The following is a 25574-nucleotide window of genomic DNA, read 5'->3' as shown; positions in this document are numbered from 1 at the left end:
AAAAATGGATGTCCTGTGTAATATTCTGCATGAACAAGCATCAAGTTCCTGATTGAGCACTTCTAAAATGAGGCATTCCCTGAGTAGGTCTTTTATCATATTATGATTATGTAATCAGTAATGAATACATGTGTCCTTAAGAAGAGTTACATGCATCCAGCAAATCCTAGCCCCCACATACTGTAATCCACAGGACACTGCCAAACAGGAATTATTAATCCCATTTTATAAATAGGAAAAATTAGAATCTAAGACAGAGACAGGGAAAAGGCAACACATAGTTTGGCCTGCTTAGTGTTTTAAAGATAAAATTAAGCCTACATTTAAAAATCAGAAGATTTTGCATCAAAAATGTGGTTTCACCACTTTTTATTTAAAAGTAAGAATAAACCTGTTTTTTCATATGGTGGCAATTGGCCCATGCTTTATAGCAGTTGGACCCTTTGATGGCTTTGTACTTGCAGTTTTCCACAATTCCCACCATGTTCACAATTCACAAGGGTTAACTTTTCTTCCTGCTTTCTTCAGTCATGCTACCTGTGAGTCTCTTGTAAGAAGCTGAGTTGACATTGACTCCAAGTTTCCCAAAGCTCATGTGGCTATTGTTTTTCTGCCATTGCATTTGCTCTTCCCTCTGACTTGAATGGCTTTCTCTTCCATTTCTGTATTACTGAAACTAAAAATTGGCAGGGGTGGGGAAGACTAGGACTCTGGAGATGTGAAAACTTTGGAGAGTTTATCTTACTTCTGCAGCCTCTTATACTCTGGGTAATTTGCAGATTTTATTTACCAAGGCAGAAAGCTAAGAATCCAGGTTTATACCAGTAAAGGACTGCTGGTGTGGGTCCAAAAAAACAGTAGAACTTTTAGCAGAGACCTTGATGGTCTCATTAAGCTTAGTATGTGTTTTCTAATTTCACCTGTATTTTTATTCATATCATACAACCTGCCAGCTCACATGTCAGCTTACCATATGGAGACTCTCAGTTCTGCATGCGTAAGTCATACAGGATCTCAATAAAGTCTCATTGCCTTTACAGTGGTGTTTTGATAAGTGCACTTACTTTGTTGTCATGTCTTTGTCTTTCTCCTCCAGTGCCTATCTAATTACCTGTCACATAGTCAGAGCTCAATAAACGCTTCCCAAAGCATTCAACTGCATCATTGCTCAGCACCTTAATCTCTTCCTTCACGGTCTCTTGCAGATATTATGTCATAATCTACCCACAAGCCACCAAGAAGTAGGTGGAAAATGTTGTTCTCATTCCACTGATGGCAAATATCAGGTAAAATAGGAACCACATGATTTACCTGATATCTTACGTAGCATTAGGGCACAAATATAGTTTACAAAATAGTATTTGTTAAGTCACATGTCGCTGAGAAACAGTGAAGTGAAACAGAATGAGTGTGGAATCTGAAACAAATTCTAGAGCTCATTGTTACTAGCTTCTGTCACCTGTGTCAGGTACTTCCCTTGGTTTTCTTGGGTACCAAGCTTCAATGCCTTTCAGGTGCATTGTAGTTTTTGGTTAAAAAGAATGACTGTCTACAATTTCAAGATGCTTAAACAGTTCTGTGCATATTCAAAAAGTTTTATTTCAGTTTTATGCCCAACTATCTTTCCTTCTGTAACTGAGTCTCAAGTACAGGTAGAACAGTGATGTAGGACAAAGCTGGGGGAGTCCTAGTGTTAGATTGATAGCATACTGGTTTCCTTATTTCCAAAGGCTAACACAAGATTCTTTCCCTGGCTTTCTTGTTAAAATGCATTATCTCCCATGATGTGTCTCAACCCTTCTGATAAAGTGTCTTGTGATAGTTCTGCTTTATTGATGAGCCAGACATGATTATATGTGAAATATCAAGTGTAGGCATAGAATAGGGTGAAGCTGGAATCATTAACCCTAGAGATATGTACAGCATACGACTGGGGCAAAGAGATAAATGAGAGAAGCAATCAAGTAAACTTAGAGGAGAAATAAAAGGGGGTATAGGAAAAATTTCAATGTAAAAGTGATACTTCTGTTAGATCTTGAAGGATCTTGGTGAGTAAAAATGTCACCAAGGCAACACAAAATTAAAACCACTTTAGCCAAAGGAAACCAAGGAGGCAAAGAAGTGAGAACCATGGCCGGGTGCGATGGCTCACATCTGTAATCCCAGCACTTTGGGAAGCTGAGGCAAGCAGATAACTTAAGTCAGGAATTCGAGACCAGCCTGGCCAACATGGTGAAACGCCTCTCTACTAAAAATACAAAAAGTCGAAGGTCGGGCCATGGTGAGGCAGAGGTTGGGAAGATGGCCTGGCGAGGCTGGGCACAGAGAGCCTGGGGCTGCGGCCAGGCGTGGGCTGTGTCGGTGGGCGGCCACACCTGCGCGGAGCTCCCTGTGGCCCTAACCCCGCCACGGTTGCTCGGATGCAGGTTTAACTTATTTATTCAGCAAAAAATGCGGATTCAGAAAAGCACCCAGGAAGGTTGAACCTCGAAGATCAGACACAGGGACAAGTGGTGAAGCATACAAGACAAGTGCTTTGATTCCTCCTGTAGAAGAAACAGTCTTTTATCCTTCTCCCTAACCTATAAGGAGTCTCATAAAACCTTTATTTTTTACTGTTGCGTTTACAGACTGTGCATTTGGATCAGCTGCTATTTGACAGTATGAATCACTGAAATCCAGGGTCCAGATTTATTTTGTTTTTTTTAAAATTTTTTATTATTATTATACTTTAAGTTCTAGGGTACATGTGCATAACGTGCAGGTTTGTTACATATGTATACTTGTGCCATGTTGCTGTGCTGCACCCATCAACTCGTCATTTACATCAGGTATAACTTGATGGTATAAAAGCTGATTGGTTGGATAGCATAAGACCACATAAAGAAGGAGACTTCAGAAAGGAGATTAACAAGTGGTGGAATAATCTAAGGGATGGCCAGCGGACTGTGACAGGTATTACAGCTGCAAATGTCCTTGTATTCTGTTTATGGAGAGTACCTTCTTTGTAGCGGACAATGATCAGATATTTCACATCGAATCCAGCCTCAAAGGTCCTTTGTTCTCCAAAGCTGCTGTCAACATTCAGTCATTTCTCCTTATTTCACATGGCAGCAAATACGTATGGTTTGTGGAGCTTCTCTTCCAGCATAGTGAACATTCTGGGTCAAGAGCAGTTCATGGCATTGTACCTATCTGCAGGTGTTATTTCCAATTTTGTCAGTTACTTGGGTAAAGTTGCCACAGGAAGGTATGGACCATCACTTGGTGCATCTGGCACCATCGCAGCTGTCTGCACTAAGATCCCAGAAGGGAGGCTTGCCATTATTTTCCTTCCGATGTTCACGTTCACAGCACGGAATGCCCTAAAAGCCATTATCGCCGTGGATACAGCAGGAATGATCCGGGGATGGAAATTTTTTGATCGTGCAACACATCTTGGGGGAGCTCTTTGTGAAATATGGTATGTTACTTATGGCCATGAACTGATTTGGAAGAACAGGGAGCTTCTAGTGAAAATCTGGCATGAAATAAGGACTAATGGCCCCAAAAAAGGAGGTGGCTCTAAGTAAAACTGGTATTGGACAATAGTGGTGCATCTGGTCCATGATGCCGAGAGCCCCAGGAGACATCGGCCCTAGGGTGATCACTGCTCTGCTCCCGCCTGGAAGATGCCAGCATCTGGCCTCCCAGTGTTTTCAGCTGTGTGCCCCAGTCTGTGTCTTTTTAGCAAGTGAATGATGATAAAGTTGTGAAATAAAGGTTTCTATCTAGTTTGTAAAAAAAAAAAAAAAATACAAAAAGTTTGGGCATGGTGGTGCATGCTTGTAATCCCTGCTACTCAGGAGGCTGAGGCATGAGAATTGCTTGAACCCAGGAGGCAGAAGTTGCAGTGAGCTGAGATTGCACCACCACACTCCAACCTGGGCAACAGAATGAGGTTCTGTCTCAAAAAAGAATAAAAAACAAAAACAAAACAAAACAAAAAACTAAGAACAACTATCATGGTAGGAGGCAATCAATTCTGTTTTAGCAGAACACACCGGGGGTATATGGCTGGAGATTGAGCAGAAAAAGGGCTTTTAGTACTCATGAATGAAGAAAGGAAAGAATAAAGGACAGAAAAGAGGGAAGGAGGATGGGGAAGGAAGAGAGAGAGAGAGACAGAAAGAGAGACAGAAGAAAATTGTCAGAGGCATTATTACAAAATATATTTATTAGTTTGGCATTTAAAACTTTCTCTAGACTTAGATTTAGGTAGAAAAATCTTTGCACAGGATCGACCAGTTGGAAAATGGTGGAGCTGAGTATGTTTGTTTGTTTGTTTTGAGATGGAGTCTCACTCTGTAGCCCAAGCTGGAGCGCAGTGGCACAATCTCAGCTCACTGCGACTTCCGTCTCTGGGGCTCAAGCGATTCTTGTGCCTCAGTCTCCCAAGTAGCTGGGACTACAGGTGTGCGCCACCATGCCCAGCTAATTTTTGTATTTTAGTAGAGACGGGGTTTCACCATGTTGCCCAGGGTGGTCTCAAACTCCTGAGCTGAGTTTTATTTTGTTTTGTTTGAGACAGAGTCTTGCTCTGTCACCCAGGTTGGAGTGCAGTGGCCCAATCTAGGCTCACAGCAGCCTCTGCCTCCTGGGTTTAAGTGATTCTCCTGCCCCAGCCTCCCGAGTAGCTGGGACTACAGGCGTGTGCCCCCACCCTTGGTTAATTTTTTGTATTTTTAGTAGAGGCGGGGTTTCACCGTGTCAGCCAGGATGGTCTCAATCTCCTGACCTCATGATCCATGTGCCTTGGCCTCCCAAAGCGGTGGGATTACAGGTGTGAGCCACCACGCCTGGCCTGAGTTTTAATATAGGCCCTTTGATTTCAAAGCCCATGCTTATTCTCTGGTGTCACCCAGCACCTCCAAGATAAACTTCTCTGGTGAGGACTTGGCTGTCACCGAAACTGGTAAATTCTGATGTTTGCTTCCAAATTAGCAGTATTCCTTTGTGCTTAAACTTTAACAGTTTAAATGAGATAGTTGCCACCTCACTTTGGATCTCTTTCCTATAGTCCCAAAGCACTTTGAAGAGCTTATGCAAGAAGAGACAATTCAACAGATATTTACCAAAGCCCAACTCTGACTTTAATTAGACCTATAATTTTGGCAAGACACACAAAACTTGTCTTTCAAGGTTTTTCATTTAGTAAAACATTTTAAAGGAGATCAGTTTTGAATATTTAAGTAAGAAGCTCATTAGAAAGCTCATTAGAAAGATCTGGGTTTGAACCTTCACTCTGCCACTTTCTACATGCATAATCTTTATTATTATTTAACTGCTCTGACACTTAAGTTTCTTATTTTTTAAATGGGAAAAATGAAAATCATACATTTTCAAAGCTTTAATATGAAGGTGAAATATGACCACATGTGTAATATTCCTACTGCAGTACCTACTACAGATCTTTAGAAGTAGAAGGTAAATTTACTTTTCATATGCACAGAGCTTCATATGAAAGAAAAATTGCCCTTATACTCACGGACCTCAGTTATGGAACAAATACAAAGTGATTGGGCAGCTTTGGAGAATTTCCCAGGATGTTTGGGGCAGAGGTGGGAAACCCGCTCTGTTGCATGTCTTAGTACAAGATCTCAATTCAGAGAGGTTCTGCAGGACTTTTGCCTAGTACATTGTTTCCATTAGTTCCCCTGCACCCATTTTTACTTTCTCCACCCATTCTACAAACCATGTCAGAACCCTCTGCCAGAATTCTCCGCTCCAACTTCACAACCAGGCTGAGCTAGGCTGATTCACAAAGGCTGTTCCCAAGTTGAAGACGGGCCAGGATCCGCAGTGAAAGTTGACTGGTTTGGCATGGGCAGTGATTAATGATTAATCAGAATCAGTGTTAGCTGAACACTACAACTATGGCCATGCATTCTGAACAGGCAACAAATCAGTGATAGCTGTAATAGAGATGCGTATTTGGAAAGTTTACCTTTAGTTTAGTTTAATACTGAACTAGCAAACAACCAGTGAGAGGAATACACAGGAAATCAAAGATACCTGTGGGTGAAAACGCAGCTGTCAATGCCACCCTGGCTCCTCAGAGGTGTGACTTGAGTCTGTAATAGAGCATAATAGTCCATGCCGAGTCAGTGTGTTTCAGAACCTTCCACTCTTTATCTTTGGGTGCAAGCAGCCCCAACCCTCAAGGATCCATACTGTTTGCACAATAAGAAAATTTGACCTGCCCAAGGGTTATATACTTCTGAGTATATTTCTTGCATCACTAGGAGTACTTAGCTTCCTGGTGGCCTGACGAGGGCCTTCTGCAGCGCCAGCTTAGCTGACTTGGCTTGTCCCCACTATACTGGGTACTGTCTAGTGGCCTCCATAGCCAGGTAGCTTGAGTTCAAGATTCCATTTCAACCACTTAAAGCTGAATGTAGATGAGCAATTTAAGTTCTAGAAATAGACTCTATGGAAAAAACAAGCAGACAAACAAGCAAACAACCAAGAAAGCTGTTCCTCAAATTAACCTTGACTTTCCACCTTAAACTTTTTAATTAGAAAACTCTTTTGGAAAAAAAGGAAAGATCTTAACTTTGTCTATCAGGTTTACACAATATAGGCCTTCCTGGACCCTCCTGCTGGATTTCCACTTATGCAGTGTCTCTGCCTGCACAAGCCTTTCTTGGTTCCTTAGTTACCCCTCTGTTCAAAATGTTGTTCTTTTATTCTTCCCTTATTAACTCCAGGTCACTTTCAGATATCAGACTTACGAGTTCTCCAAGGTATGTTTCCTTGAGTCCTTCAGTTTAGGCTATGTTTCATTTGTCTGGTTTTGTTTATACTTTCAATGTCTTTTATACTGCTAAGCAAAACCATAATATATTAATCGGATGGATGAAAATGACATTACGCTATACCAGTTATTGTTTCTACTGCAGAAGAAGTTACCTAGGGAAAAATGTAGCTTCTATTCTATCATGATTAACATAATTTGCCCCAAGAAAAGGACAAGATATAAAAATAAAGAGTTAATGGATTGTCAAGACTTTTCTTTTTAAATACTATCTTTTAACATTTTCTGATATATTTTTTAAAAGCCTAGGGAAACTGAAAACCTAATAGAAAAGTATAGTAATTATTTTTAATATTGATTTTCTGCAGTACTTACAGTTTATATGACTAATTTGGCCTGGGTAAATTGTCTTGTATTTTCCCTGCATGTATTTCTTTTTTTTTAACAGCTTCATTGAGATATAATGTACATACTATAAAATTCAGCCATGTAAAATCTGCAACTAATGGTTTGTTTTTAGTATATTTACAGAGTTGTACAATCATCATCATATGATAATTTTTAAATATAATCACTCCAAAAAGAAGCTGCATAAGCTATTTTTTAAATACATTTTTTGCACAATTATGTATCTTTCTTACAGAGCACTGATCTCCTTTGTTAATACACATCTATTAACGTTTTGTTCAGTTAATACCTATTTCTTACTTTAAAGCATAAGCATGGGAACAGAGTTTGTATCTGATTTGGGGTCACCTTTCTGTCACTAGTACCTAGCAGACTACTTGTCATATAGTAGAAGCTTTATTCCTTTGTTAAGGAATTTGACTCACAAGCCTCAATATTATCATCTGTAAAGGAAGATGAAAATATTAATACATATCACACGGGATGTTTTGAGAGTCAAAAAATATAACGCATGCAAGTTCACTTTTTAAACTGAAATACCATATACATCTTAAATATTATTTAATAAATATTTTCAACTCAGGGAAAAATCTAGGTTACAGAGATATGAAATTGGGAATATGATAGCAAGTGATGAGATGCTCTCAGTTTCTCTTGCTTTTCCCAAGAACAGAGGAAGAATAAATTTCCTGGAGTTCTTTATGATTCTTATTGGCCATAAAAGATACTTTCATGACTACTGCTGGACAACGAGATGGGAGCAGGAGTGATATGCACCATTTGCAAGCCCAGACCTTAAAATCATCTTGAGGTTCTCATGACAAAAACAAAAGAATATGGAGTTGTAGTCACACTATGGAAGAATCATGGATGCATTTCTTTAAGGAAAACTTCTTAGAAAAGCAATCCAATCTGCAACAAACTATAACATGAGGGAGAATTCCACTATTTTGTGTACTAAGTCACTGAGATTACCAGGTGGTTGGTTATATAACCTTATACAGAAATCGGTACTTTGAAGAGGGGACTACCATAACACAAAGATAAATATTTGGTATTGGTTAAGCATTCAGAGATGAGCATCAAGGAAGCTGACACAGGCTGGAAGCCTAGGTCTTCAGATTATGCAGTTGCAAGACACTTCATTTGAATCCCTTCTTAGTTGCAGTTGTTCTCAATACAGATAGCATGCTTAGTCAACCAATAGCTCTAGCAGAAAGGCTTGGAAAGCAGAATCTTAGTAGAATATGTTGGCTACCAATGGGTGGTCTGGTAAGATATTATAAGTTATGACCTCAAGGAAGAATTAGATACTTTGCAGGCAGAAATGAAAGAGAATAAAGAAAGTTGAGAAATTCAAGACCTTTTAGGGGTGAAAAAGTGAAAATATTCTAGATTCTAGACCTTCAAAAGTAAGATATGAGATGTTTAATGACTTTGAAATACTAAGTCTAGGAAAAATCCTTCAGTTGGATGAGTGACTAGAGCAATGATAAATTCAGACTCCATCAATCCCATTCAATCCCACTAACCTCAAGGTAGCTTTAGTTAAGACAGAGAGGCAGGGTTTTGAAAAAGCGAAGAAATAAAGTAGGTCTGAGAACTGTGTCTAGGAAAGGTTTTAGGGTGTGGTTACTGGACATGAAACTGGCTGGAATGTATAGAGATTAGAAGCTATGAAGGTGTTGAAAGAATTACATTGACAAATAAGTCACAAATTCATTCAAAACGTCTTTGGCTTTTTGAGACTTGAGGTGACCTTTAGGATCCTGACCTATCACAAGCAGGCAGAAAGCCTCAAAACCCCTAACAATGGTATGCTCTCCAGCATTCACTTTAGAGTCCCCAAAGAAACTGAACAAAGAGAAGACCCTCAAGAGTAGAGCCACAGTCCATAAACTATAAAAGACAAGGGATTTCCTCCAACAGAGAGCAAAATCAGAGCCTAAAAGGAACTATTTTTACCCACCCAGACTAGAGGGAATTCATAAGATTGGCCCCATGGAATTTCAGAGCAATTATGACCAGTGTTGAAGCTCAAGGCCCTCAGGAAACAGATTCAGAGACCCTGAGATATGTGTGCCACAGGTTATTTGGGAAATGTTGGAAACAACACCTCTAAGGAGTAAGAAAAGTAAGATTAGGCAAAGGGAAACATTGAACCAGTGAAGTAATTTCAACAAAGAACTCAGCCAATCCCACCAGAGGTTAGAGGGTAGGAGATCCCTTCAAGTTGTCCTCATTGAGACAAAGAGTTGATGTCTCATACTCTGCACTAGTCATTGGATGCAAGCTTCCACAAGGCAGGTCATACTCTTCGTCAAGACACTGATTTTTAGATAGCAGTTCCTGGAGGGGGGCTCATTTGTGAGCCATCAGCAGCTGAGAGGCTAAGGACCTTGTTCATAAAGGAAGATCTGGGGAGGGCACCACAGCATCCACTATAACTATTGATTTATGTGTCTTGTATTTTTCCCTTCACAAATGAGAGTACACATTGCAATTATCCCATCCCTATTCTACTATTGTATATTTGATGGTGGTAGCCAAGGAGGGAAACTGGGGTTGGATACTGGTCTTCATGAACTATCAGACCATAAAAATAAAACTGGCCCAATTTTTCAATAAGCCAGGAGCCCATAGAACTGAAGCTTGAGAAACTTACATTTTTACAATGAGATGCACCCCGCCGCCTGTTGACCAACTCTGCTTCCTTACACTTCCCCAATTCTTGGTTTCCCACACGTGGTTATAATGAGATGCAAGACCTCTCTTTAATCACCTGCTGCCCGTTGACCAACTCCTTTTCTTTGCCCCTCCTGTTTTCCTTTGCAGTTGTATAAACTACTAACTTCAGTTGAGAGGGAGACACAGATTTGAGATTTGTCTTCAATCTCTTTGGTTGGCATCACCTGTAACAAAGCCTACTTCCCTGGCAATACCCATTGCCTCAGTAATTGTCTTTCTGTGTGGCAAGCAACAGGACCTGAACCCCTGGCATTCAGTAACAAGGGCACACATGTGAATCTAGTGTAGAGGCCTGAACATTATCTGGAGACCTGCTGTTTTGAAAAGGATATCAAATTGTTCTCCATGGGGAGGATGAGGACATATTTCATGTTTAGAAGAAAGAATAAACTTGATCCATGATGATCAGACAGGATTAATCAGAGACTAACTTGATGCTCATCAATACCATTTCTCCTTCAAGAGGACACAGGAGAACATTATTTTCACCTTCCCTTGCACTTAGCTCGTATCTAGTTATAGCCAACAGAATGTGGAGATAAGAGAAGGAAGCCACTTCTAGACACAGTCCTTAAAATCTTCAACAAGTATGTCAGTCTATACTCTTATCCCATCCATGAAGCTGGAAGTGAAAGACCCCCAGGTTGGTAGAGCTATTTTATAGACTATAATATGACTGAGCCAAATTATAGAAAGAACTGAATTCCTAAATGACTTTTCAAAGAAGAGCCACCTAACCTACAGTGGATTGTACCTGAGAAATAAACTTTTGTGGTATTAAATCACTGGGATCAGGGATTGTGTGTTACCCATGAGTAGGAATGGCAAACCTGAATTATGCAGAAAACATAGTTTTATATGTGTTCCTGAAGTTAGGAGAGTAGATAAGATTACCCAGAAGAGTCACAGGAAGACACAACTTTTCCAAATTTCAAGGAAAATATTCAATTGCATGTGAGAACAATACAATGCCTGAAGATGCTTCTTATATATGAGTAGGTGATAAAGAAACATAAGTTTTGGCTGGGTGCAGTGGCTCATGCCTGTAATCCCAGCACTATGAGAGGCCGAGGCGGGCGGATCATGAGGTCAGGAGATCGAGACCATCCTGGCTAACACAGTGAAACCCCGTCTCTACTAAAAATACAAAAAATTAGCCTGGCGTGGTGACGGACGCCTGTATTCCCAGCTACTCGGGAGGTTGAGGCAGGAGAATGGTATGAACCCGGGAGGCAGACCTTGCAGTGAGCAGAGATCGCGCCACTGCACTTCAGCCTGGGGGGCAGAGCAAGACTCATCTCAAAAAAGAAAACAAAACAAAAAAACCAAAAACATAAGTTTTAGCATTTTCATAGGTCTTAAATACCAAGATAACAGTTAAGATCTTGAACCCGTAGGATAGTTTTCCAAATGTGGAAAGCCAGTGTTCTGTAGGCTCCTTAGGGCCTTTAATATGCTCCTACACATTGCTACCCCAGCCTACCACTCCCACTCCTACCACCAGCTGGTACCCACTGCTCCCACCCCCACAGGCTTCCAAGCCCCCAGGAAATCAACTGAAGCCTCTTCTAATTTTTTTTTTTACCTGTTGTCAAGGAATATATGCTTTTCCAAGCCTACAGAGATGGCTCTTTACATCCATGTGTTCCACATCCATACATTCAACCAACAGGGAATAGAAAATATTTGGGAAAACAGATTGTGTCTGTACTGAACATGTGCCAGTTTGTTCTTCTTGTCATTATTCCCTGAACAATACAGTGTAACAACTATTTTCATAGCATTTACATTGCATTAGGTACCATAAATGATCTAGAGATAATTTAAAGTATACAGGATGATATGCATTGGTTATATGTAAATACTACACTGTTTTATATTAGAGACTTGAGTATCTGTAGATGTTGATATCTAAGGTAGGTCCTGGAGCTAATTCCAGACAGATACAGAGGGATAATGGTACAGAATACATTTCCAAAATCTCCTCTATACCAGCGTTTAAACAAAACAAAAAATACATGGAAAGCATTTTTATAAGCCATGAAGTTGTTTTGATTGTTTTCATCACCAGAGAAGGAAGATAAAGCCAAATGGGTAAGGGAAGTGTTAGAAAAATAAAAAGCCTGGTGTACATTCTGCCTTCTTCTTTCAGTACTGAACCTTATTAGTGGTGGAGAGCATTGAGGCACCTCTAAGGGGAATGTGATGCTTTCTCCCTGAGCTGCAGTAATCTCAGTTATGGATGCTGATCAAGAATAGCAAATTAAAGATCCCCAGTCTCCATCATCTAAGTGACAGTGTCATCGAGACAGTAGTGTAGTAAGTATTGCACAGCTAGATGTCATGCATCATCATACATATGCTGGAATTTTATGCATTTTAAGATCAAAACAGGTGTTTAAAATGATAGCTTTTGCTCCAAGGCCTAGAAACAGGAGAAAGGCACTGTTTCTCTGCTTTCAAGAAACAATTGCTCAGAAGGGGGAAAAAAAAGCTGTTTAAAACTTCATGCCATAATTCTACAATTGATTATTAGTGCCACAGAGAGCATAGTACAAATTTATTTTCAACCACTGAGAATAATAAAAAATAAAAAAGTGTCTTAAAAGAGGGTATTTTTAGCATAATAAGTGATTATGTGGTTATATATAGATTTTGTTTCACTTTCTTCCAACTGTGAATGTGATTGTTTTCATATGCTTGGGAAATTTGCATATAATGTGTGCTATTTGTATCATGGCCAAATCACTTGGATTCAAGCTCAAACTGCTCACTGAAACAGGATGGAAGCCCACTGAGATAAATATAGTTTCTTTCATTTCCCAAGACTCTGATCCAGGAAAATATCTTCCCCTTTTCCTAAATTTGCCTGTCTGTCAAATTTGCAAATAATTAGCAAATTCTCACTGCTAGGAAAATGAGCAATTGGATAAAGCATCAATAATTGTGGTCTATAGCTTGGGAGCAAAGAGAAGAAAAAATTTGCAAATGAAAATGCATTTGACTTCTTACTATGTTACAGGTTGAATTCATTAAAAAAAAAAAAACCTTACTTGTGAAACTTTTCAGCAGTAGAAAAAGCCTTCATATGTTTTTTATTAATTGAAATTTTATTTGCATACCATAAAATTTACCATTTTGATTACACAATCTAATTGTTTTTCGTATATTCACAAAGTTATGGAATCCTCACTATTGTTCAACTATAGAACATTTTAATCACCCTAAAAAGTAGGCTTGTTCCCATTAACAATCACTTCTCATTTTTCTCTCCAGCCCCTTGAAATCCCTAATCTACATACTGTGTATATGGATTTGTCTTTCTGAACACTTTATGTAAATAATGTCACACGGTCTGTGTTCTTTTGTGTCTGGCTTCTTTCAGTAGCCTCACTTTATGGATAAGTTAGATAGCCTGTGATAGGAAAACAAATTGTCCAAGTTACATAAATTTTTCTGGGCACATCCAGAACTAGAATCTGCTCTCATGAGATCTGCATTTAGCAGAATACTAGCTGAGTACTTGCCGGGAGCTCTATTCTCAAGGGGGCTTTCAACCTCTTTGGAAATGTCACCAAATAAAGAAAATTGTGTTTATTGTAAGTCTCCTTTGAGAATACTATGCAAGATTGGAAAAAGACTTTGGTAAGCTACATGGGATGTAAGAGGAAATATGAGCTCACTCTATAGCATGACCAAGTCACAAGAGATTGTACCTAAATTGCCCTATAGTAAGTATGGATTTGGTGAAGAATATGGCATTTGTGTTGCCGAGTGGGTATATGATATTGGGGCTGAGTCTCCCAAAATAAACTTTGAACACATATATAACAAATATATTTGTGAAGGAATGCTAAGGAATAAGCTTGTCCAAGCCTTCTGCATTTCCACTCAGCTCTCACATGCAGGCCCCTGGCTCCAACACCAAGGCCCCCTCAGTTGAAATTTTTACAATACTGACTATTTTGGTAAAACCCATTCTGCCTGAAATATTCCCTCTTGAACTCAAACCCCATAGCAACATCACCCTCTTCCTTCATGAAATCAGTCTATTTCCATCATTGCAGACCTGTAAACTTTCTTACCTCTCTCAATTGTATTTCTCCATCTCAGATAACTCACCATATCTTTTTTATTATAACCCATACTGGATTTCAAGTGAACCAACATAAGTAACTTGTCTTCCTAAAGTCCCAATGCACTAACTGTATCTTCTGTCCCCAGTTCTGTACCCACCCATGGCCCAGGTTACAAACTTAGACCTCTGTGGGGCTACACTGGTGTGGAGTCCACTTTTTACTCATGGTGACTTTCCTTTTATTAGATCATGCAAAAATAATTGCAGTTTTTGCCATTACTTTTAATGCAAGATTGGAAGAAGACTCTGGTTGGCTACATGGAATGTAAGAGAAAATATGAGGAATTTGATAATTCCTTCAGGAACTCCAGGACTCCAGTCTGCCTCCTCTCATCCAAAGACTAGAGGCCTTGGGGCTGACATTCTTCTGCACCTCATAGATAAGCCAAGGTACTGCCTAATAGCAGATCATTAGCTGGGGATTATTCTCCAGATTTCCAAATTTTAAGGTTACTTACTAGAAGAGCATTAAAACGGCAGTATGGTGCAATGTTTTGAAGGTAAATGAACAGGATTTGTAACTCAGGCTTGACTACTTCTTAGTAGCCATATGATTTTAACCAAAAATCTTAACTTCTCTAGGCCTCAGTTTCTTCATTTTTAAAATAAGGGTAATAGTACTTCCTACATTATGAAGTCATTCTGAAGACTAAATAACCTTCTATATGTGAAACACTTAGGTAACTACTTGTATTATAGAATTTGTATAAAGTTAATAACTATTATTTTATCTACACACAAGTAGCTACTACGAAAGATTTATATGGAAATGTTAAAGTTTTTGTTTGTTTTTCATAAAACTTTAAAATATCAACCAGGAGAAAAAGTGCTAGACTGGGAAATAGGAGTTCTAGAACCTAGTTCTGATTCTGTCACTAAGCAGTATTTTAATATGCACACTGAATTTTTTTAAGATGGCTAAACATTTTCCCACATTCATGCCTATAATGTATGTATTTGTGAAAGCTATCTTTATAGAAAGTGAAGATATAAAAATCTAAGTGATCACAGAAGCCAAAATAGTGGCTTCCTAATAAATGAGAGATTCCTCTCCCTCAGGCTGATTAATTCTGTAGCTCAGCAACACACATTCATCTTTCTGAGTTGTCTTTGCTCTTAAAGAAAAATTTCATCCAGCACATCACTAAATGATAAGGAGAAATGATTGCTTATACAAATCAGGGTATCAGAAAAGCTGGCCAGTTGGGGGCTGTGTCAACTCCCTCCCCACTCCAATTGTGCTACAAAATCTACTAAACTCTGTCTAAACTCTTCTCTCTTAAGTACCACTCCCTCCTAATCAGGTCATTTTATCCCAAACAGCCTTCTAAGTAGTATGACTAGCCGTCCAGAAAAGGTGTGAACATTTTGCAGTCTATCTAGAAAGTGGAGTGCAGTACATACCCCAGACTCTCTTCCTTTATGTCCCATACACTCTCTGGTTACCTTAACTTTACCTTACCTACACACTTACCTTACCTTAGTGTGTCTCCCTTTTCTTATGCCCAGACTGGGTGTTCTGAAAGAAGACTCAATTATATTGAAATATAAAGAAGACTGGGTGCTCTTTAGATTGTCAGCACACAGTATTTAATCAGTGCATTAAAAATACTTGACTTCTGTGAGTACATATGGTGAGTGAAGTCAAATGTCTCTTTATCCAAGCTATGCATTGGTCCTTTTTCACATACAATCCCTCTGCCTGGAATGACTCCCCACTTAATGAGTCATCCTTTACAGTCCAACGAAGACATCACTTCATTTCATGAGTTATCCTCAAGTCCCTTAGATTTTCCCTTCTCTGCATCACAATAGTGTATTTTCTTACAGATTGTCAGAGATTTCTCTTATGGCTATTCCCATAGTCTTTGAAATAATTACATTGATTTTAAAATTTACTTGAAAGTAATTTACTTACTTACAAGCCTGGTTTGTTCATAGGGTATGCACTCCTCAAAGACAATAAAAGTACTTCCTTAATCAGTATTCCCATAACTTAGCACAGTGCCTGGCGTATTAACAGGTACTCAGTAATATCTGTTGATTGCAACTATAGTGAACAAATTTGAATTGCATTCAGTTCAAATTTATGGAGAAAATTCATCATGGTAAAGGGTTTGTGGTATAATTGATATGGCCAAATGAAATGGGTCAATTACGAAATGTATACCATTCACTCTTCCTTTGGGGAGCTTATAAAGGATTTTACCATTGTAACATAATGTTTTAAAATATTATTTGAAGTTTTCTCCTCCTGATGTTTCCTTCCTCTGGGCACAAGTGAAAGCGTCCATTTGTTTCCAGAAAGATTAGGATTAGAGAAGAAGAAAGGAAAAATGGTCAATATTCAACTTTTATCTTCCAAAATAGGATGCAAAGCCCAAAGGAAGTCACAAGTCTTACAAGAAGAATTTCTCTCATAAGAGAAAAAGGCATTTCTAAATTCAAAAATTTCTCCTTGTGTAGTAGGAGAAAATCTTGAAGGTTTGAACATGGAGTATTATTATGAGCTATGGATACAGAGAACTCCACATATGGCCAAGGATGCTTCTCCCTATTTCAAAAGGAGGTGGAGAACTTTTCTACTTCAAGGATGAAATAGTGGTTGGAAACACTTTGAAGGGATTAAAGGTAGAGAAGGGACTCTACTTTGGTTTTGCAGGTATTTACAGTTTCTACCACCTTTTACAGACCTCAACCGTGGAGTGAATTCAGGGGGTACCCTGGAGATAGAAACCACAGATGGGTCATATGGGGAGCCACAGGCAACTGGAGCACTTGTATCATTTCCGGTTGAGGTGAAACTGTCTGTCCTCTAACATGGAGTGGATAAAGCCAACTATGACAGTAGCATGAAAACTTTGATCAGAGCAAGGACGCTAAAAGTATACTTCTACTTTCCTACCTTTTATGAGCAGGAAATTGCTGAGTACCTCTTAGGAGATTTAGAAGACCATGGGCAGGGAGTGCTGGAGGCTGAATCTGTGAATGGTGATGGGAGGGGCAAAGCCGCTGAGGATGCATAGTAGTGTTACCAATTTTGGGAGTAAATGGGATGTGCAGCTAGACCCAGGGTGAATTCCTGTGGAAACTAGCTATCCAGAAGAGGTAACTGAGCATCACCTGTGCCAAAGTAACTTTACCTCAGTAGTAAGTAATTCCTCAGAGGAATCCCTGTCCAAATACTAAGGAGAAAAGGTATCCCGAGAAAAGGCATCCCAAACAAAGGGCAGCACCAAAGTATAGAAGCTTCTTCCTCTGCTCAAAGGAAGCAGAGAAGGGAGATTTCTTAACAGAAGAAATAAATATCCTTAACAGGAAATTTGAACTTTAGATCTACAGATTATTTGTACAAGTAAGAGTAAGGCAAGAGAAAAAGAAAAGAGACTGCTTTAAACTGGAAGGGAATGGAAAGTTAAAGACCAACTCCCAGCTTCTTTTGTCATCAGCAGGAATGGGGGCCCAGAACAAAAGAGAATGTTTTTCAAAAACAAGTGGCTTTTTTAAAATTTGTATTTTTTACATTTTGTTTTATGTGTAAATTTTGACTCCACTTCACATTGTTTGGGTTAACACAATAGTTTTTGAGAAGAAAGAATTGCCTAGGCCAGATGGGAGTTCTCCCTATACCAACTGTCTGGCCTTTGTTTGCAAACCACAGTTAAACCATCAAATGGGCTTCATGCATAGCCCAGGAGTACATTAGCAGAGCAGATGATAAAAGGTCAAGAATATGGGCTATTTAGATATAGATGAAATCTGACAGATGAAACACTAAAGTAAACTAATAAGACCAAGAGGGAACTGACATTAAAGTTTGGGTAAGAAACTGATTACCCAAGATGCTACATAAACAATGAGGACCACTATGGCTATTGAACTGTTGTTGGAAAGCAGTCATCTCCAACAAAAGTGCTCAACAAATATTGAGATCCTGACTCTTCATGGATTCCCTTATCATCTTTGCTTCCCAAATACATTAAGAAAATCAAGGAAATTAAATTAGGATTTTATCAATAATCTAGAAAATAGAATTATTCCAGTAAATTGAGTGTTCCAGTTAACATAGTTAACATTCGTCACCTATAAGGCTTACTAACTATTCAAGAATTTAAAATGCTATGTATTCGTCAATGTTCTCCAGAAAAAAAGCAGAACTAATAGGAGATAGATGGATGGATGGATGGATGGATGGATGGATGGATGGATGGATGGATAGATAGATAGATATGGTCAGCTCTCTGAACTCATGGGGAATTGGTTCCAGGACATCCCACGAAAAACAAAATTAGAGGATGCTCAAATCCCTTATGTAAAATGGCATACACAATTGCCCTTAATATCCATGATTCTGTGTCTGTGATTCAACCAATCATGGATTAAAAATAAGTACTTTTGGCCCGCCATAATCAATGGTTTTGATCTGTAGTTGGTTAAATCCACAGATGCAAAACCTGCATATATGGAGGGCTGACTGTATTGAGAGAGAGAATGAGATTATAAGGAGTTGGCTCGCATGATTATGGAGGCTGAGAAGCCCCACATTGTGCCCTTTGAAAGCTGGAGATCTCAGAAAGCTGGTGGTTTATTTATTTTCAAAGAAGGAAGGAGAAATGATTGATTAATTTATTAAGGGTTGACACAAGAAACCCTCATGTCTCGTGTTAGGCACGAGAAAAGTTTATCTTCTTCTGGAGTCCACAACCCACTCTTGAGAACCAGGAAAACTGATGGGGTAAGTTCTAGTTCAAGTCTGAAAGTCTGAGAACCAGGAACGCAACTGGTGCAAGTCTTGATCTGAGGGAAGGAGAAGTCCAATGTCTCACTTTGCTCAGTTGGGCAAAGAGAGAGAAGTTTCCGTTCCTCTGCCTTTTGTTCTATTCAACCTGCAATAGATTGGATGATGCCCATCCACATTGAGAAGAGCAATTTTCTTTACTCAGGCTACAGATTCAAATGGTGATTTCTTCCAGAAACATCCTCACAGACACATCGAGAAACAATGTCTAGCTAGCTATCTGGGCACTCTCTAGCTTAGTCAACTAAACACAAAATTAACCATCATGCTAATTATTTGAAAATTGTTAATCCTCTCGTTGTAAAGATGCAAAAAGAGTGGCTATGCTGCCTGCCTCCAAGTTACTCTCAGGTCTAATTCTTTATTGTGACTGAAAGCAGTGCAGTCTTCAGAAGGGAATGATTTTCTCCAGCATCACCTAACAGGTGAATTTAGTGACAGTTTACAGCTCCTTGTTGCTAATCATGATCTCAGAGGATACAGAATTTCTTTGCTGTCCCATTGGCATGTGTCTGTGTCATCTTTAGATGAAACATCATCTTCATGCCAGCTCAGCATTTATTTTTAATTTGTTGTTTGCTGCCTTGCCCCAAGAGAGCAGAGTTTCCATTAACCAGAATGATTCCCAAGAATGGTGTTTTTGTTTTTTCTTCCTCTCAGATAAAGATGTGACTTTGAACAAGGAAGAAGTACTCAAGTTGTGGGATCACAGACCCAAGTCACAGTTTTATCTTTGCCATTTATTTTGAACACAATACTTCCCATCATTTCTCAAATCTGAAAAGTTAGCAGATAGCTAACATAATCTCTAAAGCTTTCTACACGCTCTGAAAAACAATTAAGTTTATGCCTAGGTTGTTGTCTTAGAAAAATTTAGTATGCCTATGGTGATACTAGATGAAGACTGGAAACAAAAATAAACAAGATGCAGTGCTTGCCACTGAATATCTCAGTCTGGTAAGGAAGGTATATGAATCATTAACCACAGTACGCTGTGATGAGTGCTAATCAGGGGATATACTTGATCTAACCTATTCACACCATCTTATTATCAAATTCAAAAGACTACAAAATGACGCTGAAGGTTAGAGACTCTTTTGAGGACATAGATAACTTTTTTTAAAATCCAGATGAAACCAATGACCTTTCTTGTAGGACATTATCACAAGGTTCTAACTCCATGTACTAAACAATATTTTTCTTAAGTGTGAGAACAGAAGAAAGAAAGGCTAGATTTACAAGGAAGGAAAAAGTGACTCAAAGGCAAAGGCCATGATTTAATTTTTCAAAAAATTGGTGGTGCACAGTGTCTCAGACCTATAATCCTAGCACTTTTGGAGGCCAAGATGGGAGAATCACTTGAGGCCAGGAATTTAAGGCCAGCTGTGCAACATAGTGAGACCCCAGTCTCCATCAAAAAAGAAGTAATAATTTTAAAAAGTATATATATATATATATATATACACATACATACACACACACACACACACATATACATATATATATTTGAACACAATTTTGAAAAAAAAAATAATTTCCATTACCTAATACAGATCTTGGCATGATACACGTGTTCAGGTACATGCTCATTTATTCGTTCACTCACTTACTCATTTGGTACATACTGAACATCTGCTATGTGCCAAATGCTATGCTGAGTACTAGGGATACAACGATGTACAAAGCATCCAAGGTTTCAGTCCTCAAGGAACTTATATTAAAGTAAAAGGTGAACTATAAACTAGAAAACAAAATATTTTGATTAGTCTTGTGAAGGAAATAAGTGGTGACATGACAGAAAACACGGGGAGGGTTGCTGCATGAAGCAGGCTGATCTGGAATAGTCCCTTTTAGAGGTTAACAATGTAAAGGCCCTTCTTGGTGCATAGGAAGGGAAGGAAGAACACAAGACCACCAGGATCATATTTAGTGAAGAGAGAGGATGGTAACAACATGACTTTGTGAAGGTGAGTAGATGAAGCATGTGTTGTCAAGTCAGAGCCTAATAACATGGCTGCAAGGGATGAGGAGAAGGGAGGTAGTAAATATTATACCTAAATTTAGTTAAATGAACTAGAAATTTAGTTAAATGAACTAAAGGAGAAGGAAGAAAGGAGGGAAGAAAGGAAGGAAGGAAGGAAGGAAGGAAGGAAGGAAGGAAGGAAGGAAGGAAGAAAGGAAGGAAGGAAGGAGGAAGGAAGGAACAAGGAAGGAAGGAAGAAGGAAGGAAGGAAGAAAAGAAGGAAGGAAGGAAGAAGGGAAGGGAAGGAGAAATAATTGATTAATGTACTGACTGCTGACCTATATTTTTGTGTTAGATATAAGAAAGATGTGCTTTTTCTGGAGTCTATGACCTAAAAAGTTATGCTAAATTCTATGATTAGTCAAAGTATAGCATTAAAAAAGAATACTCAATTAGAATATAGGCTCTAAAAGAAGCAGTAAAGCCCTTTGATGGTGATAGAATTTTGGATAATTTGGGCAGTTAATCATTTTCGCTCTGTGATTCTACAGGAATAAAAGGGAAGATTTATCTTCAAAAGTGAGTGGGATTCACCAGGTTACAAAATAGAAAAGCACATTTCAGGCAGGGATAACAGTGTGTACTGATAAATGGAGACATGAACAGCCTAGTACACACATGAGAAGTCTCCAAATAGTTCAGCAAATCTAGGGGAGAGAGTGAAAGAAAAAGAGTGTTGAGAGATGAAATTGGAAAGTCAGGTGGTATCAGATCAAGTTGTGCTTTTTATGCTGACAAAGAACTTACTAGTAGTTAATGCTTCTGAAGATCCAGCTCTGCTGATATTCTGTCTGCGGCTCAAAAAAGCCAAGTTCCTTCCTGTCTCAAGGCCTTTGCAGTAATTTATGTCTCTGATTCCCCCACCCCAGAGGCTCTTGTGCTGACTCCTTCCCACCATTTGCCAATCATGTCTCGGCATAAATATCCCCTTCTTAGAAGGGATGCTTCCTGCAGCTTTGTCTTAAATTGACTCACCAATTTCTCCATCACTGTTTTGTTTTCTCCTTAATGTTTTCTATTACCTGGGATCATCTTGCTTAATATGTGTTTATTTGTTTATTTTCTGCTTTTCTCTGCTGGGGTAAAAGCTCACTAGAAGAAATATTTTCTATTTTATGTACCACTGTATTTCCAATACCTGTAAAAAATAGTAGGTGCCTATTAAATATTTGTGGAATGACTGAACGTGAAAGCATTATTTAGGGAGATACATGATCTGTCACATTTTGGAATATCAGTTTAATTGCGGTATGGAAGAATTGTATCTTCCCGAAGGACAAAGTCCTAAAGTCAGTATGGGATATTTTTTTAAATGTACAATTAAGAGTATCTTGAAAATGGATTACAAAGGTGTGCAAGGCCACTTTGTAGACTGACATATATCCTTCCAGGAGAGTAGGTTCAACATCCCTAGAGTTTTTTACTTTTTTGTAATTCCAGAAAAGGATATGTCCCTTTCTGCACTTGACACCCTATTCAGAACATTACTGAAATACAAATTAGTAGAGTGATGGGAGAAATAACCTGAACAATTTATTGTTTTGTCCTGGTTGAGACTGAGTGTTGCTGAATTGGTGTGAGCTTAATGCTCATATGATACCACTTTGTGAAAGGTAAAAGTAGAATGTCTAAGTTTTGAGGCTGGGAGAGCACTTAACAATGGTGTTTAATCACCTCTTGATATGAAAAAAAAAAAAAAAGACATCTCTTTGGCGTTTTCAATCTTGTGATACCCAATTTTATATATTTGAGAGGTTTCTGCAGTGAACTGAATGTTATTTTGATTGTTTTCGAATCCACTTTCTTTATCCTAGGCATAGTTTGAATATTGTTGCAGAAGATGCGTTGGAATTAAAAGACCAACAGGATCCTTAGTGTATCTACGACTTCTAATGACCTGGATGGTTAGTTCCCACTTTGTCCGTCCTCTTATCCTATTCCTACCCACCACAATCCTTTGAGACACCAGCAAATACTAGGTGAGTCAACATTTTCTTCCCTTTTCTCTCCTATCCCAAAAAGATTAAATATCAAAGTCTGGCAAAAATCGAGTTGTTCATTTAAATGTCAGTTCTCAAATAATGGCCTCTCTCTCTGCCTCATAAACATACAGTCAAATTTTGTCTTTTCTTCCAAGCAACTAGGAATGGAAGAAATATTAGCTCTCCATTCCACCTAATTCACAACAATTGCTGTCTAACTTGGTGTGAGATCCAATTCTCATCTAAATGATGATTCATGTATAAAAGACATTTGAAGACTGCTAAAAATGTTCTATCAGAAGCCAAATGTTTTGTACTTCTATTTGCTTTTTGCCACCCCTCCCTCTCTCACACCCCTATCCCAAATATCTATCCCTCATAAGTATGCGATTATACTAGAGAATTGAATTGCAGATTATAATAGATACAATTTGGTTTAACACTGTAGGATAACAGGTTGAAAAGAGACTAAATCGAAGTATGGGCTCAGGACAGCCATGCACCAGCCCTCACTCTTCTCATCTTAGCTAGAATGGATTTATTTTTAGAGCCATCCAGTGCTAGACAGGCAGATGCAATAAATGCCTCAATGCTTGTTGTCCTGCAGGAAGGTTTGATGGACACATTTGTCCTGTGGAAATGTGACCATGGCATAGGATCATTTTAATAATGCTTTACAAATCAAAAAGCATCTCTGCTCCATAGATGGGTAACACTGGGCACTCCATGCCAGTTCTAGTGTATATGAAGACAAATGGAGCTCAGAGAGGTAGGACTTCATTTTTCAGTCTGGGCTCAGCAGATTTGCGGAGAACGGAATCTCAGGCTCCCTGCCTTTGAGAGCTCTTAATAGGGGTAATATATTCAACCTTTCACTGCCTCATCTTTTTGTGTGAAAATTAAGGATAATAATAAACCACATCTCATAAAGTTTTGTGGGGATTTAAGGAGATAGTATAATAGAGTGATTAACATGGTAAGAGTTAACAGTCCATATATTTTAGCTGTTTAATTATGTTAAAGAGACAGCATAACCAAAAAGTAATTATGATACTGGTGATGATGATTCTCATTTTACATATCCAGAGATAGAGTATTGGTGATGCTAAGAAACTTGACTACAGTCACAAAAGTCCTCAAATCTTGTCTCTGGGTTCCAAGCTCCAAACCTTACCTTATTTCCGGGCTCCAAGGGCTCAGTGAAGGGACTGGGGCTAAATGCACCTGTGAAAGAGAACCTGTCTGTGCTCATAAGGATTTCTACTGCAAAACCTTTCTAAAAATGAGTCCAATGAGAGTTTCCAACTCTTGTGTTTCCATTTTTGTCCTCATGAACAAAGCGAGTGCACACTACAAGCCTAACTTGGATTTGACAGGAGGAGCCTCTTGTACTATTTGAGTTACTAATGGGATAGCAAACAGCTCTTGTAATTTACTTTGTACTTTGATAATGTCTTGGCTTCAAGGGTCACGCAGGCCTTTCCAAACATTAACTTATTTCCCTCTCTTTACATTTTGAAGGGGTCAGAAAAGGTTAGCTTTCTTTTTGTTTTGTGGCTGAGAAGACTGAGATTTAAAAAGGGTATGCATCCTACCAAAGTTGCCCCAGAAACTGAGTGCTATCCAATCTGCTACAATTAGCTACAGACACTGTAACCCACACAAGGAAATTTGTCCAGGGTGTTTTGCATTCTGACCTAGAACTGCCACTGAATGTTATTTGTGTTACTTTTCTATACTCCTCAAGCAATGTGTAGAGCAAACAAGAGTATATAGCAAGTCTGGCTTCTGCAGCACTGTAGAGTTAAAAGAGCTGAATGAACAGGAGCAAGCCTAACTACAAAATGTATTAGTTCCACACAAATACAACTTATCACATTAAGAATGAGCTGGGAAGGCTGATTTATTTGTTTTAGAAGCTGGGTGGAACAAGGAAGAGAATATGTAGGCGTACATGGACCACATTTCAGCACCTCTTCTGAATCCAGGGAACAGATTCATTCAATTAGGTATTGACTCCAGGTCCTAGTTTAGATGGTTTCCCTTATGTCGTCTCATTTAATCATCACAACAACCCTGGTTTCTGTAAAGTGTTATGCATTGAGATGGTGGAGAGAGAAAGCCTAAATAGATGGCTTCTTTCACGTACTTATTCAAGTTACCTTCCCACTGAATTCTTCCTTTCCAGGCTGCTATATCTAAAATCATGACCTCCTTTGCACTCCTATCCCTTTTCCTATTTACCAAAAGTTAATATATCACTGTTGCATGAGCTAATATACATATCTGTGTGTGACTGTGTGTTTGTGTGTGTGTATATGTGTATTAGATTGGTGCAAAAGTAATTGCGGTTTTGGCCATTACTTTTTATTGCAAACACTACAATTACTTTTGCACCAACCTTATGTGTATATGTATATATTGCTAGTGCCTATTACACATTAGGGTTCAACAAATAACTATTGAATTAGTAAATGAATGTATTCATGTTCTCCTAACAACTCATGGCTGCCTTAGTAGCATGCAATTACATTTGCTATTTAAAAATTATTTGTGTGGTTGTTTTATTATAGTTTATCTCATCCTCTAGAAGGATCTGTGAAAACTGACAATGTTTTTGTTTGATTATAAAGCATGTTGCCTGGCAGAAAGTAGTTCACAATGAATACTTTTAATGAAAA

General features: G+C 38.7%; 1 long non-coding RNA gene and 1 pseudogene across 1 annotated transcript in view; one reads left to right on the top strand and one right to left on the bottom strand.

Moving 5' to 3' along the window:
• The window catches only part of LOC144330637 (uncharacterized), a 67783-nt gene extending 43566 nt beyond the window's left edge, over positions 1 to 24217 (bottom strand). The window contains exons 1-2 of the long non-coding RNA XR_013396972.1: positions 24068 to 24217; positions 6055 to 6113 (exon numbers count right to left, since the gene is read on the bottom strand). This is a non-coding gene — a long non-coding RNA (uncharacterized LOC144330637). The remainder of the gene's footprint in view (positions 1 to 6054; positions 6114 to 24067) is intronic.
• Positions 2302 to 3737, top strand: LOC695121 (presenilin-associated rhomboid-like protein, mitochondrial; annotated as a pseudogene).
• Positions 24218 to 25574: the final 1357 nt, after the last annotated feature.

The sequence above is a fragment of the Macaca mulatta genome, chromosome 8, assembly GCF_049350105.2.
Source record: "Macaca mulatta isolate MMU2019108-1 chromosome 8, T2T-MMU8v2.0, whole genome shotgun sequence".
Lineage (NCBI taxonomy): Eukaryota > Metazoa > Chordata > Mammalia > Primates > Cercopithecidae > Macaca > Macaca mulatta.
This window is presented reverse-complemented; position numbering and strand designations above follow the sequence as displayed.